Source organism: Pseudoliparis swirei, chromosome 4 (assembly GCF_029220125.1).
Source record: "Pseudoliparis swirei isolate HS2019 ecotype Mariana Trench chromosome 4, NWPU_hadal_v1, whole genome shotgun sequence".
Taxonomy (NCBI): domain Eukaryota; kingdom Metazoa; phylum Chordata; class Actinopteri; order Perciformes; family Liparidae; genus Pseudoliparis; species Pseudoliparis swirei.
In genome coordinates, this window is record NC_079391.1 from 25,512,780 (window position 1) to 25,530,308 (window position 17,529).

General features: G+C 41.4%; 1 non-coding gene across 1 annotated transcript; it reads left to right on the top strand.

Annotated features, from left to right (window-relative positions):
• Window positions 1-16,929: 16,929 nt before the first annotated feature.
• trnay-gua (transfer RNA tyrosine (anticodon GUA)) lies at window positions 16,930-17,017 on the top strand. Its single transcript is given in 2 exon segments — window positions 16,930-16,966; window positions 16,982-17,017. It is a non-coding gene; the product is annotated as a tRNA-Tyr (tRNA).
• The last annotated feature ends 512 nt before the right edge of the window (window positions 17,018-17,529 follow it).

Below are 17,529 nucleotides of genomic sequence, written 5' to 3' on the forward strand. Positions count from 1 at the left end.
CGCCCCACTCTGTCGTTGTGGTCTTGCTACCTCATCCATAACCAAGATGAAGCACGGTTTGATTTCAAGAGCTACTTCTACAACCTTCCAACCACCCTGAAAAACTAGTGAAAGTTGAACGGGGCGAGGCTATAATACATGTCCCTTTCTCTTTAATCCACTGTTAAGCATGTACACAAGAAGTTAGGCATAGTAAGGGAATGGAAGTGCAGCATTAACTTAAAGGTGCGGCTAATGCTAAGCAGGAGGGTAACTAACCGTTGGAGCACATTAGCGGCTGAAGGAAGTGTGAGAAAGAATATAGTCATCATTACAATATATAATGAGACTCTTAATAGTATATTCAATATCTAGTTGAAGAAAAGGAGTCACATTATGGAACCGATCTCTTCATGGGAGGAGGCACGATGATGATATCGTACCTCATTGGATCATAACAGCGTCTACTTATCGCTAAGATCTAAGATGCAATGTTGGTGGCCCTGTACTACTTGGTCTAAGTGTGATCTGAGGTAGCTGGGAAATTCCCTTCTCTGTACTTTGGAGGCTAATTGCACAGTCAGTGCGGTTACATGATGGTATAATTCGAATCTTGCTTTAGTCGGACTATGCTATCTTTTGGGGGATCAGCTGTTATCCCAATATGCATGGCAGTGAGTAATTCGAATCATTGGCCGAAAGCATGTCATATCCGATACGATAGGTGGCGCTGTTTTCATTACAACTCGTGGTGATACAGCCATTTCCGCTTGACCTCTTCACCACCACCAACAACAACATCAACATTTCGAGAAAGAACCATGAACTTTAGTATGTTCAACTCCTTCAATACATTAAGCATAAATTCTGTCTGCTCTTCGGTCCAGAAATGTGTGGTGGCTCTTGTGTTCTCCATAGCGTTGTTTGCAGCGCCGCCGCTCCCATAACGCGCACGACGCTGCGCGTAGGGCACCAAGTCCTGAGGGGGCACCACAAAATAGGCAACTAATAAAATCCTCATAGTTATAATAATTATAATGCCGATATTATTTCAGTCTAGAAATATTAGGCGCCGTTAACACTTCTCGGGTCGCATCGCTCTGCCGTGATGCGCGCCGACACATCCGCGCACACAGACCCGATCTCAGGGGGGCATCATGAGGAGTTATGCTTAGGACACCAACATGGTTAGCAGCGGGACTGGTTATTTGTTGCAACCTGGCCGGCAGAAACAATTTATCGTCTCTTTCGACTTCCGGGTCACGACATGGGAGGGAGGGAGGAGGGCGGCGCGGGATCTCGAGCATGCGCAAAGACGCAAAGTCCAGTTCCGAATCGAATTCAGAGTTACATGCCGCGAGAGTCGAATTATCAACTGGATCGGACCGAGCTATCCAGGGGTGTTAATCGGACCGAAGTCGGACCGCACATAGTCCGACTAAGGTGTTTACATGAAACGGATAATTCGATTTCAGTCCGACTAAGCCAATAATTCGATTGCATGTAAACGCACTGAGTGTGATCTAGAGTCAGCGAGGAAACACAACCGCACGGACTCCGGGAGTTCTCGGTGATTCCTGAGTTGGTGACACACCGGCTAATTGATCGCTCGGACCCGGCTATCTGTGTGTCCATGTGCAGAGCCTGGAGACTGGAGGGTGGGAAGCGGTTCTGATTCCTAATGTGGCCGATGTGGTTCCTGCCCTTTCTTTTTGTGGCTATCTCCTCTCCTCTTTTGTGGCATTTCTCCCAGCGGATGATTCTCCTTCTCTCCCTCTTGGGATGTAGTTTGCATTGCCGGTTGTGGCTACAGATGTTTGTAAATCTGAACAATGTTACACCTGGCACGCCGATGCTCGCTGCCTCGTGCCACTGTGTTGACTGACGATGTGTTTATTTACAGCCCGCTAAACCAACTGTCTGGAGCCCTAAGCAGTCTCTCCCTTTCTCATAATGCCCCCCCACCTCCTCCCAGATGGGTTGTTGAGTTACCGGGCCTGTCAGGCTAGTCTGTTGTTTGTACCCCAAAAGGAATACAACATATCTGGTTGCAACATGAAGTCCAAGCAGTTGAGTTTTCTGGCTAAGGATGGAAATAGATTGTAAGATTTAGAGACCACACCAAGACAAGGTCAATCCCCTGAGCCTTCTGTCCTGGGAACCTGACGTGAGAGGAACCAGAGTCAAGTCTCCTTTGACAAGTTAATGGTATCGAAGTAGTAGACTGCAAACATGTACCGACACAGGGACATCTGAACTCAGGGTAACACAAATACTCACTTCCAAGGTGGCTCGAAAAGTTCTTTATCACGATGGCGAACATGACACGGCACTATTTACCCGTAAATAAATAGAAGCATATCTGTGCTAAAATGAAACATTTTCAATCTTGAGCTATATTCTAAATGTGATTATTTGAACCAAATTTTAAAATATGATTAAGAATATTTCCATATGATTAAAGTTTTCCAATATGAAATTCAGAGCAAATCTAGGTTTCTCCAGGCGCTATTCACATGGCGATGACGGCTCGCAGCTAATGGTGCAAATAGTGGCAACAGTGCAGCTATATTAATGTTCTAAATATTAAAAATAGAACCTTAACTCTTGTGTTGCCTTAGGGTCATTTTGACCCGCATCAATATTACACCCTCCCCCCGCCTTAGGATTAATTTGACCCCATTCAATGTTTAATGTCGGTGTTCTTTCGGTAGTCAACAAACAAACATAAAGTGCCTCACACTTAAACTTGGAAAACAATATTAATTCTAATAATTTTCTGGAGGTTTTAATTGCTGGCGTCAAATTGAACCCAAAGGGTAAAATATGTTAGTAAATATAAAGGTAACAGGAGGGTGAAACATTGAATCGGGTCAAAATGTAATATCAGTGGCGGGCCATCAGGGCCAGCAAGGCCTTCTCTGCTGGCCTAAACATCATCAGAATATATATTTTTTTCTAAATATATTTCCCCACAAATATGTATTCAATTATTTCCCAGAGTAAGAGTTATTCTCTTAATTTCATAGCGTTCCTCTTGGTTGCGCTGCTGCCAGCGCCAGGTTGAGATTTGGAGGGCTGGTCTTTATCTTAGATCTTTTAGCCAATCATATTCAGCCATCGTGTGTTGCCAGGGGGCTAAAATCTGCCCTTAGGCCTTCAGAATCAACATTGCGGGCGCTGGTAGCTTCAAGTGAATGGGAATGACAATGTTGTGTCAACCAATCAGCTTTAGAGTTGGCTCCTCTAGGCCTTCTAGCAGGCCCCGGAACCGGCACAGGAGCCAGCTAGCAGGCGGAGTGCTGCACGTCTTTTGATTGGATTACCAATATTGAGAGGCGGGGCCTATGGGCAGGTAAATGCAGAACCTCAGAACTGGGAAACTGAATTTGATAGACTGTACAACAGAGTCATTGAAGTCTTCTGGAGGAAAGAAAGAAGGATGGATTTTGTGTTCAAATAATCAGTCTTTGGTGAGTAGGCATACAATGCATTCTATTTTTTATTAAATGTGTATGTATGTTTGGCACAAAATAAAATGGCAAATAGCCTATGTTGCAAATTATTTGTTTTCTTTCTTTTATTTTCAGTGAATAGTTATGTGTCTTTATCATCACGGTGAAACTGCTTTGGGTGCAACAATGCCCTGTTTAGTGAACAAACTAGTGCAAGTGACTTTTTTTCTTCTTCTTTTTCTCCGTCCCGATGCGCGCATTCTGCAGCAGAGACAGAGACAGAGAGCCGAGAGAAATGACATGCTGTTGTGTAGATACGATCAACATCAGACGGCTGTTTAGTTTAATAAATGAACAAAGACGTGCTATAGAGAAAATGACGGGGGCGGGCCAATTTTTTTTAATGTCATGCGATCTACCAATACTACGCCGCGATCGACCGGTAGGTCGCGATCGACGTATTGAGCAGCCCTGGTCTAGAGCCATGTCATCATAATGATAGTAATAAGAGGTGGATTAATTCGGGTGGGACTGTGTAGGACCTCACTGAAGGCCCAGGCCCCAGGCCCACGGCCCGCCACTGTGTAATATTGATTCGGGTCAAAATGACCCTAAGGCAACACAAGGGTTAAACTAATGACAAAGTGGTAATGCAGCAGCCTTAAAATTTCCATTTAGCTGGAGGCCCCTTGGAGCTGCAGGTTGACCCTAGACCCCACACCATGAGGGAGTCCTTGGTTTCTGGCACAGGCTGGGCTGGTCTGCTCTGGTCCGGAAAAAAAACTCTCATCACCACAAAACTTTTCTTAATAGGCTACACTTTTACACAGGAAGGTCGGGTCATGCACCAACTGAGAAAATGGATGCACTCCGTTTCTATTCAAACGTATGTCCCAATGTCAACAGTCAAATGGTAACCAGACTTGTACAGAGCTTTCCTTGTCTTCCGACTTTCAACACTACATGTCAACATTTACATAATTCAGGACTGTCTTATCATCCATACCCATTCATACACCATGAAGGCACAGACTGCGGGAGAATGGGGTTAATGTCTTGCCCAAGGACACATCGCCATGGAGGGAATGACCACTGATCCTCAACACTGCACCGAAATCCTTAAGAAGAGCAAGCTGTTCCTCAGGAATATGTCAGCTTATTTCCCCTTGATTCATCCCCCTTTCACTCTGCTTTTGTTAGTTTGCTTTGCCCGTCATGTGGCCTGCTTTTTCCAGCAGCAGGCTTCAGACGGCCCTCTTTTCTCCTGTCCTGTGCTCTTGTCTCATATCTGGTCCTCATTTCAGACCTCATAATTACCCTGCTGCTTGTATCTGTGGAACTTTTTTGGGGTGAATTTCCACCGGTTCCTCCAGGATTATTTTTGGCTGTGTCAGCGGTTGCCACAGCGGCAGGCATCTGCTCGCCTGTCAGTCACGTCTCGTCCTTTGTGGTCCTGCGTGATCTCCTCCTGCATGCGGATAGAAATAGATCATGTGTGGACCGACCACACAGGATCACTTGTGTGTGTGTGTGTGTGTTTGTGTAGGGATGTGATAGCTTGGAAAAACAAAATAAAATTCCGTTAAATAGGACAAATTAGGTTTTGAAAATGTCCAAAGGAAAGGGAGAAGAACACAACTTTATTTCTAAATATTAGTTTGAAACCCAAGCTTTCCAATTCATTAATGTGTATTCATTCAGGTACTGCATGTCCCCATGAGTGTGTTTCCAGTGTTCGTCAGGAACACTGACACCCATCAGACTCGCTTCTCTGCCATCAGGCCTTCTGGCATCTGTCTCCACCCCCCACCAGCATCAAAGACGTGAAATGCTAGAGTTTAGCTCACAGATGGTCCATCTAGAATTCTGTAACAGCATCTGTGATATCAGTCATCCAGAGTTTAGGAGAATGGTACAGTTAAGGTTAAACGGCTTCACAGTGGATGTCTGACCTCAGCTTACGCGTAGGAAAATGATCACTTGTCTCTCGCTCTCGTCAAAAGGAGGATGACAATTCTCCGAAGGTATATCTTTTTTTAGTGAACTGTGAACCATACCAACTGGCTGTTTGTGTAACCCCAAAGTTAGACCCACCAATCATGGCTAAGCAATGCACAACGGGATTTCTCCACATGCGACTGTAGCAGGAGCAATACTATATTCTAACTTCACTTTAAGAGTTTGAAGAGAAGCGTCTATATTTGTCGGCTTTCCTGAACCATAAAACAGTGCAAAAGTGCAAAAGTGTGAGGGATGAATTGACAGTGTGTTTACCTTCTCTTATTTAGACTGAAATGCTAATACAGTGGTATCTGAGTGTACTCCAAAGCACATTGTTAACTAACTACATGTTATGCTGTACTTCTACTCAACTCAAGAGTACTGAAAAAGAAATGTTATTGACAGAAAAAGGCCCACCTAAAAAAAACTTAGGTGGGCCTAACTTCATATTGGGAATATTTTCACCCTGATATCTTGCCGTTAGAAAGCCCTTATTCTGAACTGTAAGAGAAACTTATCTATGCCATCTTCACCAGACTCCAAGTCTTATCGCCTAACAGGGGTATTGCAAGACAGGATGTGCCGGGGCTAGTCGGTTAGCACACTAATTCTAGTAGCAACGGAATGCAAATTTTTTAAATCTTTGAAGCTATCTCTCTTGCGTGATTCCTCTCCCCACACCCACTAGTTATAAACTAATTTGTAGTGAAATGTCTCCGGTTTCATATAAAGTTACATAATATCATCAGACATATCTGTATTCGAGAGTAGTTTGACATCTAAAGAAAATTTACCAAAAGGAAAAAAACAGCTATAATCATCTCATATCTTTCCTTCCCACTTGGGAGAAAAATGTGATAAATACATATCCGTATGCTTTGTGTACCTGCATGTGTGTGGGGTGTGGGTGTGTGGGTGGATGAGGTGGGATTCCCCTACTTTCACTTTGAAGTCAAGGGGATAATTACATGAAAACGGAGATGTCGTTAGTTGTCAGCCAGGTGCCAGAAGTCGGGGGAGAGCCAGAGAGACCATTTCCTATCCCATCAGCACCTGGGTCTTCGGTCTTTGATGACATCACACAGGCCGATGACGGTGGAAGTGCTAACTGCCCAGTGTGTGTGTGTGTGTGTGTGTGTGTGTGTTTGATGTGTCTCAGTGTTTGTTGCCGGGCAGAATAAAAACCTGCTGCTCCTGTGGCACCAGTCCAGATTATTTTCAGATTAACGTCTGTGCTTCTAATAATAAATAAATAAATGTATGTGAAGTATCTGTGTCACACACACACATGTTCACCCCGCTCCCCCCCCCCCACAAATACACTTATGTGTCAATGTGATGCTGACATACCGTAGTTCTTTGCGTTACATTTGAAATGACCATGATGATAACACAGCAGGGGTTTAACCTGGATGCAGTTGCTCTTGTCTAAAAACTTTAAGATTTAGATTTTTGAAAGGCCTCTTGGAGATTAAAACCAACAATAATATGTACCATCGTCATTGTCTTTGATGGCTCTTCTTCTCCAGTATTGATCCATCCAGTTTTTATTACCCAGCTAATGAGGAATGTTGGCGGAGCCCTGTCACAGCCATCTGACTATGTATTTGTCTCTTAAAGCACTTTGTAACAATGTTTTGACAAGTGCTCAATCTTTAGGTTAATATTTGTTCATGTCATAAAAGTAAGAAGAGTAAATCAATTACCAGGTTGACATGTAAAAATAACTGTTAACTATTAACTTCATTTGAAAGTCAGGGAGGTACACTTCTATATTTTTTTAACCTGAGGATAATCCTAATTTTATTAATCTTAATTAAATTTTATTTATCCACTTTGTATAATAAATAAATGTTTTCAATTCAAGATTCTACATAAGATGAATGCACTTACAAAGATGGCCTCGCAGACGTTATGAATTCTCTTTCTCAACCACACTGCTCCAAGTTTATGTAGATGGAGCTTGGATAGTTTCATAGGAAGTTTCCAACTGTTGTGACGAGGCTGGGCAAAAAGATGACTGGGTCGATGTTTTAATACACTGTTTAATTCCGATTAGACACAGTCTGGTGCTGCCCTGGGGTTTCATCACTGTATGTGGCAGGCTTCCCACACACACACACACACACACACACACGTCTGTTGCCTTCTTTTACAGATCTGATGCTATGTTATTGTTGAATAATCTCCCTGGTCTGTATCAAAGGGTTTGCTCCCTGAAAAGCAGTTGTGACGAGGCCTGAGCCCAGTAGATCAGCCTGCCGCAAACAGAGACGAGACCCTTGTTCCATTTACAGTGGAGGACAGCCTTTATGACAACTGACTTTTTAGACCCCAATGAATCCCTCAATGCTTTTTGGAAAGAGAGAGACACTGAATGCAAACATAACTTTTGTTTACAAGGAAACTCTACAGGGCTTTTTGTAATTTTCGCAAAACAATACAACAGCCAGTGGCGGCTGACCCATACAGAGCCACGGGGCCTCGCCCAACTACTTTGAGCCACACAAAAAAAAGTATAGAAACATTATTTTAATAATACTTATAATATTTATAAATTATACAAATCGTCAATATTATTATTTTAGAAATATGGAATATACCCAGTAATATCCTCTCCGACTGTCTGCATGTCTCAGCTGCGCTGGGGCAGAATCGTTTTGGCCCATCATTTTCTCAGAAGCAGAACCTGTTACTGATTGAAGATATAAATGAGTGATATACAATTTAGCCAATCCGCCTCCTTAAATAGATTCAGCTTTCGGCCAAAGTTGTCTGATCCTAAATGTGGGCGTTCTTGTCAGGCAGCTTTTTTAACGACAGGACAACGGCCAGCACGAGTGCTCTCTTTCAAGAAGACCCGACTCGCTAAAATCTCTCCTCCGTGACCCGTTTGAGAGAAGAACTTTGGTGGAGAAACTACAGGGAAAACAGCTGAGCCCAGATAAACAGGACCGAAGAAGACAACAGACTGGCTGAAATGGAAGCAGCACACAAAGCTTCTGTAGAGACCGCTACACTCGGAAGGTTTCGCTAGCTGGATGCTGTACCAATACTATATTTTGCTTTATAAATCAACGGGGACAGATCCAGAATGGACAGTTACGGGAGTAAGGGAAATGAAGCACTTGTCGAAAGAATCAAGAAAACATGAGAACATTAGGATACACATGGATAACTCCGTCAAGCAGTCAAGTAAAAGTCACTACCAGCTGGACGACTGACACTGGGTTGAGGCGAAGAAACACAATAAAGAGAATAAAAACAGCCACACTTTAACCCTAACAGGGATCATAGGGGCATCTTAATATATAAAACTGTTATATTAGATTTTAGACATATATGTGATTTATATTAAACAATATTTATATTTCATTATAATATATTTATGATATTTATATTATATGGTATTTATATATAATTTAATAATTTATATTATTTATATATATATATATATGTATATATATATTAATATACTGAATTTGTGTAAATAATTGTTCCTATTTATGTCAGTGTGGGAATAAATGTGAAATATGTATGTGGGTTTGATACTCTTTTTGCATTGAATGGGAACTGGGATGTTTGCTGAAATTGGGCCCTATCAAAAATAAATTCCATCAGACGCCACTGACAGCAGCAATGTCCACAATTGTAGCAAAGTGCCAGCTGCAAGAAGGTGTGACTATTGAGCAAGACATTACTTTTTGTGTGAGTCATGAAGCAAAACAATATTAAAGTCTTCAGAGCCTGTCTGACAGTATGTGTCCGTATCTCCATTGGTAAGGACTAGTGCAGTGTCCATTCAAAACATGACTGTTCAGTACGAGTCAAATACTTGGCCTGTGGTGTTGCTGGTTGCAGCTTTCTCAGAAGGAACAGCTCATACAGACAACTTAAAACTCAACACTGCACTTCCTTTCTTTGAAAAGCATCTTATTGTATAATGTAACACTGTATGTGATAGATTAACTGGGTTGTGCGGTTATTGTACAATATTTACCAGCATGTAACCCTTAATTTACAAAGGGTAAAGTAATCTGCAACTTTTGCTTTGAATTTCCCATAACAACAAAAAGTAGAAATAATTAAAAAAATTAAAAATTAAAAATAAAAAAATACAATATTGCAAGTGTATTCCTATCCTCAATAATTTATATAAATAAGTTTGTCAGACAAATAATACTGGGAACATTTGTATTCCAAAATGAAGAGGTATAATATGTTTAGAAGAAAAATTAATAATAACCGACATATTTACAAATATAAATGTGAGCTACATGAATTATGCCAGTGTAAAGGAGAAAGAGAGGGATTTGACGGCCTCACTTCTTGTTCCTTCTGGTTTGCAGTTCTACTGTATGCTCTATAAAAGCACAAATAAACAGTTACCAACGATGCATCTTTAACTGAAATTGTAATTTCAATGACCGGCGGCTGTGGGTCGGTGGTTAGCAGGTACATCTTTCAATCAGGGGATTGGCAGTTCAATCCCCACCCTCGTTGATGTCTCCTTGAGCAAGACACTTAACCCTGAATTGCTGTGTATGAATGTAACACAATTGTATGTCGCTTTGGATAAAGGCATCAGCTAAATGTAATGTAACAATGACTTAGCTATTAGCTAACATTACTACAGCTACTCGAGCTAGCTAAATTGCCAACTTTAACAACCTGATCTAATGAAACAGATTAAACAAAACATCTGAGATGTTAATAGTTCAATAATCATGAAGACAAAACAATACTTGCAGAGTCCACATGGACTCTGCTCTGAAGGATGACTACCTGTCCAAAGTCATGTTCATGAACAGCTGAGACTTGTCACTCAAAAAAGAATTTGTGGACTATGAGTAATTGAGCAGTTTGGTTTATAAAATGTGCTATCATCACAGCAGAAACATTAGCCTTTAAATCAACAGACAGAGGCTAATGAATGATAGTGACTTACTGAACTTAGCTAATTGTATTTCTGTCACTTCACAGAAATAACTGTCTTAGGTAATTGTTCGCGATGGTTAACTGATGGAATTAACTGTTAATTTACATACGAAGGATCAATATTTTACTGTATATTACAGTTGCATTCCTAGCTAGAGAAAGGGTGGAAAGTAATTAGCTCCATTTGTATCATATTTGCTAGATGAGTTTCAGAGACCTTAACCGTCATTAACGTGAGCAATACTTTCCTGAAAGACCGGTTGCATACAATCCTATACATGTGTTCTGCCTTCTGGTGGATTTAACGCCATTTACAAAATGGCATCCATCACAAAGTTACAAGTTCGTTTTTTCCCAGTGAAATATTTGCTAATTTTGAAAAAGTTACAGTAAGAATAACATGTATGTTGTTACTAATATACATATACGTGTGAATTCTACCTGTTCGACGCCAGAGTCTTCCACTGGCTGCTGTCTTTTTTGCTGTCTTAATTAGCTGGAATATTAGCTATGTTGTGTTCAATATGATATGTTTACAATCATAATGATAATTTAGCACGCTTTCGGATGGAGGCCTGAAGGGACGGGCTGTCAATGTTGCCAACTTAGTGACCTTCTTGCAACTACTTGCAACCTTTGGAGCTAACACTGTAGCTACTGGAAGAAAAAAAGTGGGATAATTTACCCCAAAGATGCCAACAAACATGAATTGAAGAGATTTGGGTATTCGGCCAGGGCAACACCGTCAGAGACTTTCAGGGAACAGCAAAAGTTTTGTTAGTGCGAACGTGACTGGTGTTTTTTGCAGTGTTGACGGCTTATTTTGAAGCCTTACTTTGAAAGGCAGCTTGAGGTTTCCTTCTCTTTTAGGAAAGGATTAAAGCACATCTGTTGTTTTATCAATGCCTTCTTACACATCATGTTTTTAATCTGTTGTCCAGTTGCACACTGCTGTCATTAATAGGGTATACAGAGCACAAAGTCTGTATCAAATTTAAAAGGTTTGTGATATTCTACTCAGCCACAAAACCTCTGACTGACTCACTGTTTCCCAATGGAGAAACAAAAATCATCTCCGGAATGGTGTATAAGAAGTAATTTGTTGCGTATCGTATCGTACAAAGTCTGGTTGTATACCAATCACAATATATTTGCACGGGCACAGTTATTTGCAGCTAACACATTTTGCAATTTCTGCAAATGTAAAATATTCAATTCGAAAAGTGCCTCGACAAGATCACAGAGACACAAACACACAGATATACTCAAACAGGAAGTTGGCAGACCCTCAGTCGAGAAATGACTCAATAGGGAAGTTGGCCAAGTATTATGTCAGTGATGAATAGGATGATGGTGAGGCTGAAAGGTATAAACTATGCCAATGAAAGGAAAGCCAAGCAGCGTTCAACCCCTCCTTATCCGCGCTCTAAAAGGAAGCCTTTAATAAACCTTTATTGGACCATATATTTACACGGCTGACTACGGTGGTAAGCCATTGATATCTTAATGCTCCTCAAGAAGAGGGCGAGTCTGAACCGGAGGTAAGAGGAGGCCCAGATTTGGTGCTGCAGTGAAGCAGACTCACTGTGCAGCGTCTGTCCCAGAAAGAACTCACACCACAGTTTGTATGGTACCCTACCAAACGTCACCGCTCATTCTTTGTGTGTTTTATACATACAAAATGACTTGAGACCAGCCTGACGTGGGACAGTAATTAGACAATAAAGGATTACGACCTGTGTGTGCATGTTTGTGTCCATATACGTTCAATGAAAAATATGTCTGTGTGTGTGTGTTTGTGTGTCTGTGTGTGTGTGTGTGTGAGACAGAGAGCAGTTTTCTGCATGTGCACATGTCATGTAAGCGGAGCAGCATTACCTCACTCCATTTCCCCTAGGAACTGCAGGTAAAGAATGACAGAGGGCGTTTGTTTTGTGTCACACGGCGCCCTGGCGGCCTCCGATATCTACTTAATGGCTTTATACAGACAGGGACACAGGCGTCAGGTGACAGGTGATAAAAAGAGCCAGTGTTTGGCAGAACCTCCCAGTCAGCACTATTCTATTCATTTCTAGGTCTTTCCAGGAGACTGTTTTGCCTTTTTTCTTTTTTTTCCTTGCCGCCTGTTAGAGCCTTCAGGTCACATCGCAACACGTTACCTGTCTGAGCATCGCTCAGGACAGCTCAGCTTGTGGGAAGCACATGTACATCCACCAAAGAGGAAATGAAATAAAATGTCTTGCCTTGAGTCATGAACGCGTGTTATTAGTCTTTCAATCTGGAAAGTTTTCTCTGTGGTTCTTCACTCATCTTGATGAGGTGTCTTTTGAATAGCAACGATTCATCGAGCATTGATTTGTATCTCCCAAAAGATGTTTGGGTCATAGTGTGCATATAAATGGACATCTAAGTGGGAGGTTTGCACAGACTTCAAGCTGGAGAAGAACTCTGTCATTTTAACAGCCAACTTCCAACTTACATTAATGCTCACAGGACTAAAAAGAACACTTTGGGTAAAGTATCACTTTAATATAAAGGACAGGGACAGAGCACTCCCTCAGGAACCGAAATATATGAAACAATATAATGGGGACATCAACCAGCCAATAAATGCAAAAGACTTGGCTTTTCGGACGTCTCACACCATATACTTGCAAAACTAATTAGGCTACATTCCCAACAGCAGTAGTTCCATTTTGTGTTTATTTAGAACTAATTAGCAAGTGATAGCATGCTAAGGCAGGGAACATAAAGCTGCTAAACATCCGCATGTTTGCATTATCATTTAAACTCTGCTAGCAAGCTGATGTTAGCATTTAGCTTAACATGATCATTTATCAAACTTATTAAACAAATTTAAGTGTTGACATGTTACAATTATATATATATAGTATGTATATAATAAAACAACATATCCTCCTCCAACAGGTCATGTGATACTTTACAAGGAGAGGAGGACACTGAAGAAATTATTGTCCATAATGCATAACCCAGACCACCCTCTTCCCCACCTACTGCAGGGACAGCGGAGCACTTTCTCCAACAGACTGCTTCAGCTCTACTTCACAAGGACAGATACAGGAGAACATTTCTGATCCAGGAGAACATTCCTGATCCAGGAGAACAATCCTGATCCAGGAGAACAATCCTGACCACTCCAATAAGACTTTATTATAAATCACATCTAGCCAGATCCTACTCCAATTTAATAAACACAAATAACCCTCGCACTGCTTTCACTTTATACACTTTATTCTTTTGTACTTTTGTATTGTATATATTGAAGGTGTTGTTTGTTGCTACTACAAAGAAATGTCCCCCTGTGAATGATTAAAGTATCTATCTATCTATGATATACTCATTTATTGTCCATGCAACAAAACTACTAAGATCGTGGTTTGGGTTAAAATATGTACATTTCTCACGTAAAAAAACTATGCTTGTTATGTAATGTATGTAAGTGATGTTAGTTAAGTATATAAGTTATTTAACCGAGGTAAGGTAGAATAACACAACGTTGACGCTTGGTTTCACACGGGACACAGCAGAGTCCTCAGCGGTCTCCTGGGTCCTGTGTTCGTTTGACCCATCCATCCCCTCTTTACATTAAGTCACCTGACTCCCTTAGTGACATCCCTGAACATCCTGGTTACCTTTCGTAGACAATAGTGGTTAAGAACCGCCTGAATAAATATAGTTTCTACCAGCTACATAAAGTTGCCATGTGAAATGTTCAAGCGGCGCAATGTTTTATTTAAGAAATACAAGACTTGTTATTTAAAATCTTGTAGACATTTCACCGCTGTTTCATGAATGTTTACCCTGTCAAATGAAATACAGAAGTATTCGCTGTAATGCTATCGTAGTGATAAAATACCAGATCTTCACCCATCGTGAGTTTACAAGCCGTGCTCCTGACAGCGCTGTTTGTGAAATGCATTGGCCGGCAGCACGGGAAGTGGTAGCACAATATCTCCCCTTGTTTGGTATGGAGGTGTTTAGTTGCACAGGAGTTTAGAGCAGCAGAGCAGCTCAAGGATGTGGCAGAAGAAGAAAGAGAGACCACAAATGTAAAAAGACTGGTGAGGCTCCAAGAGGGATTTTGTACCAACATTCAGTACAGATAGCATTGTCTGAACTGGACAAGTAAGCTACATTTACTTAATTATATTTACATATTTGTATTAGTTTAAATTTAAAAAAGGGGATCAAGTAAGATCACAGAAGAAGACAAATCAAAACTGCATGTCGACAATGTAGGCCTACAGAAATCCCCCCTGAAGTGCAAATGTTGTATGAGGTGAGAAATGTATACAAACTCTTTGTTAGACCTTCAGAACATATACAAAGTATGTTGTATTAGTTTTGTGAGAAAAAATGTCCGTAAACAAAACTGGGTTTGTTTAAACTCCGAAGGGATCTTTAAGGCGTGTAAATGTCCAACAAGAAACACATCAATCAAATTGACATCCAATCGCTCAGTGACATTCCGAGTAAATGACGAGGATACACTAAAATGCATGAAAAGGTGACAAGAGTTTCTTGAGCTCGGTTAGTTTCTTACTTTTAGGAAATTTATATTTAAAATCTGGTTTGCCTTGAGTCACCCTTACTGCTATTTGGCACATCTATATTTTGTCAAAGATGCTTATTATTGACAACATCATATACGTTCTGGACAGCTTTCTTTCAGCTCTGTCCACAATTGACCATGATATGGGACACTTTGTGAGTCTATGGAAGCGAGAGGATGATGCATCAGTTACAACAGTGGGTCAGGCTCACAGAGGGAGACTGAGGCCGGTGACAGCAGCAAGAGAAAGTCTGCTTCAGTGAGTCACTTCAGAGCTGATGGGATAATGAGGTCCGGCCAGTGGCCCCAGACTTGCGGTTCTGTGTTTTCCAGGGCACGACACAACACGACAACTGGCAGCGCTCATCTTTATCCATCTGGGGTGTACCGCTTGCCAATGTCCCTCCTGTCTGCCCTCCACATCCGCATTCGCATCCACCTCCACCCCAAACCCATCTCACTCAAAACATGGCCCACGGTCTGTTGGCTCGGCATCAGTGCTGGACCAACAACTTGTCCCATTTACCACAGATACCTCTTTATGCCACACTCCTCTTGCAGGGCCCACTCAGGCCCACTGGCTTCTTGGGGGGACGAGACAGAGTGCAGGTCCAAATATGAGCTGTTATGGCACAGGGACAGGGATTAATTGCCACTTCCAATTGCTCTTATTTATTTATTTTTGTCCACTTTAGACAGACTCATTACATTACATTACATTACATGTCATTTAGCAGACGCTTTCATCCAAAGCGACTTACAATAAGTGCATTTCAACCTAGAGTATAAACTAAGAACAACAAGAATACAGGAAGTAACATTTCCTCAACATAGTCGAACTACAAAAGTACCATAAGTAAGTGCTATTTAAGTGCCACTGAAGTGCAAATCTGTGTTTTAATCCAGATATAGTCGGAAAAGGTGTGTTTTCAGTCTCCGGCGGAAGATGTAGAGACTTTCTGCTGTCCTGATATGATTGCTACTGACACCTTGGCTCAAATAGGACCTGATTTCAATAATTTGATAAGCACTGTCCAAATGTTCCATGATCCATTATATAATGGGGCTATCGACCCTAATGCTATCGCTCCATTTTGAAAAACAAACAAGGGATCATTGTATGATTGAGTGGTGGAATGAGCTCCCCACTGACATCAGGACAGCAGAAAGTCTCTACATCTTCCGCCTGAGACTGAAAACACATCTTTTCCGACTATATCTGGATTAAAACACAGATTTGCACTTCAGTGGCACTGGGATGGCATTTATTGTGGTGCTTTTGCTGATAAAGACTGGGAGGTAACAGCACCTGAAGGAGTTGTGAGGAAACATGCAATGAATCAAGCAGACAACATCATTGAGATGAATTGGAAACTGAATGTAATTGGAAGAATGTATGTAAATATTTTTAACCGTGCCTGTAGTGTGTTTGAGCCATGAGAGAAACTGTTGTATGACAACAACCCCAATACCTAAAAGTGGTTTATAAAACGACTCAATGGATGGACTAATACGTTGGTGATACTAATAAACTCAAATGGGAGTTCCCATGTGTGTAGGTCATCTTTTCGTCCAATATAAAAACAATTATAACTAGAATGGGCACTCGGTAGAGCGCATACCTTCGCATATCACAAGATTGGGCATTGAATTATGAACATTTTGGTATTTTGGATAAAAATTGACCGTGCTATGGTAAAAAGAAGATGTTGACCTTTTCATGACCTTGACCTTTGACCCGATTGATCCCAAAATCGAATCAAATGGTCCCGGATAATAACCAATCATCCCACCAAATGTCATGCGATTGAAGAAGATATTGACCTTTTCATGACATTGACCTTGACCTTTGACCCGCTCGATCCCAAAATCTAATCAAATGGTCCCCGGATAAGAACCAATCATCCCACCAAATTTCATGCGATTCGGTTTAATACTTTTTGTGTTATGCAAGTAACACGCATACAAACAAATAAATAGTTCCCTTCGATAGCTCAGTTGGTAGAGCGGAGGACTGTAGAGGTAACAGGCTGAGATCCTTAGGTCGCTGGTTCAAATCCGGCTCGAAGGAGAACTTTTTTTTTTGAGAGGGGCGGCTGTAGCTCAGTGGGGTAAGGGGGTCGTCCTGCAACCCCAAGGTTGTCGGTTCGATTCCCGGCTCTCCCCATTAGTTGCAAGTCGAAGTGTCCTTGAGCAAGGCACTGAACCCCCAGTTGTTTCCCGGGCGCATCACTGCAGCCCACTGCTCCTTACTAACTAAGGATGGGTTAAATGCAGAGAACTATTTTCCCCTTGGGGATTAATAAAGTATATATCTTACCTTAAATAAATAAATACACGGCGATCAAAACATAACCTTCCGCATTTTCAATGCGAAGGTAATCAGAAAAGGCAACAAAACCAACATGGGGAAATGGACTGATTGGGGACATAGACCAGCATCTCAAAGGGAGCATATTCTGCTGGAGTACATAAGTAGTTTGAAGTCACTGCAGGTGACTCATGCTCCGTGACTAACGGCTTAACTGTATGTTATTGGACTAAAATACATCTTTTAAAAACTGCATCCCTTGAAGCACACAT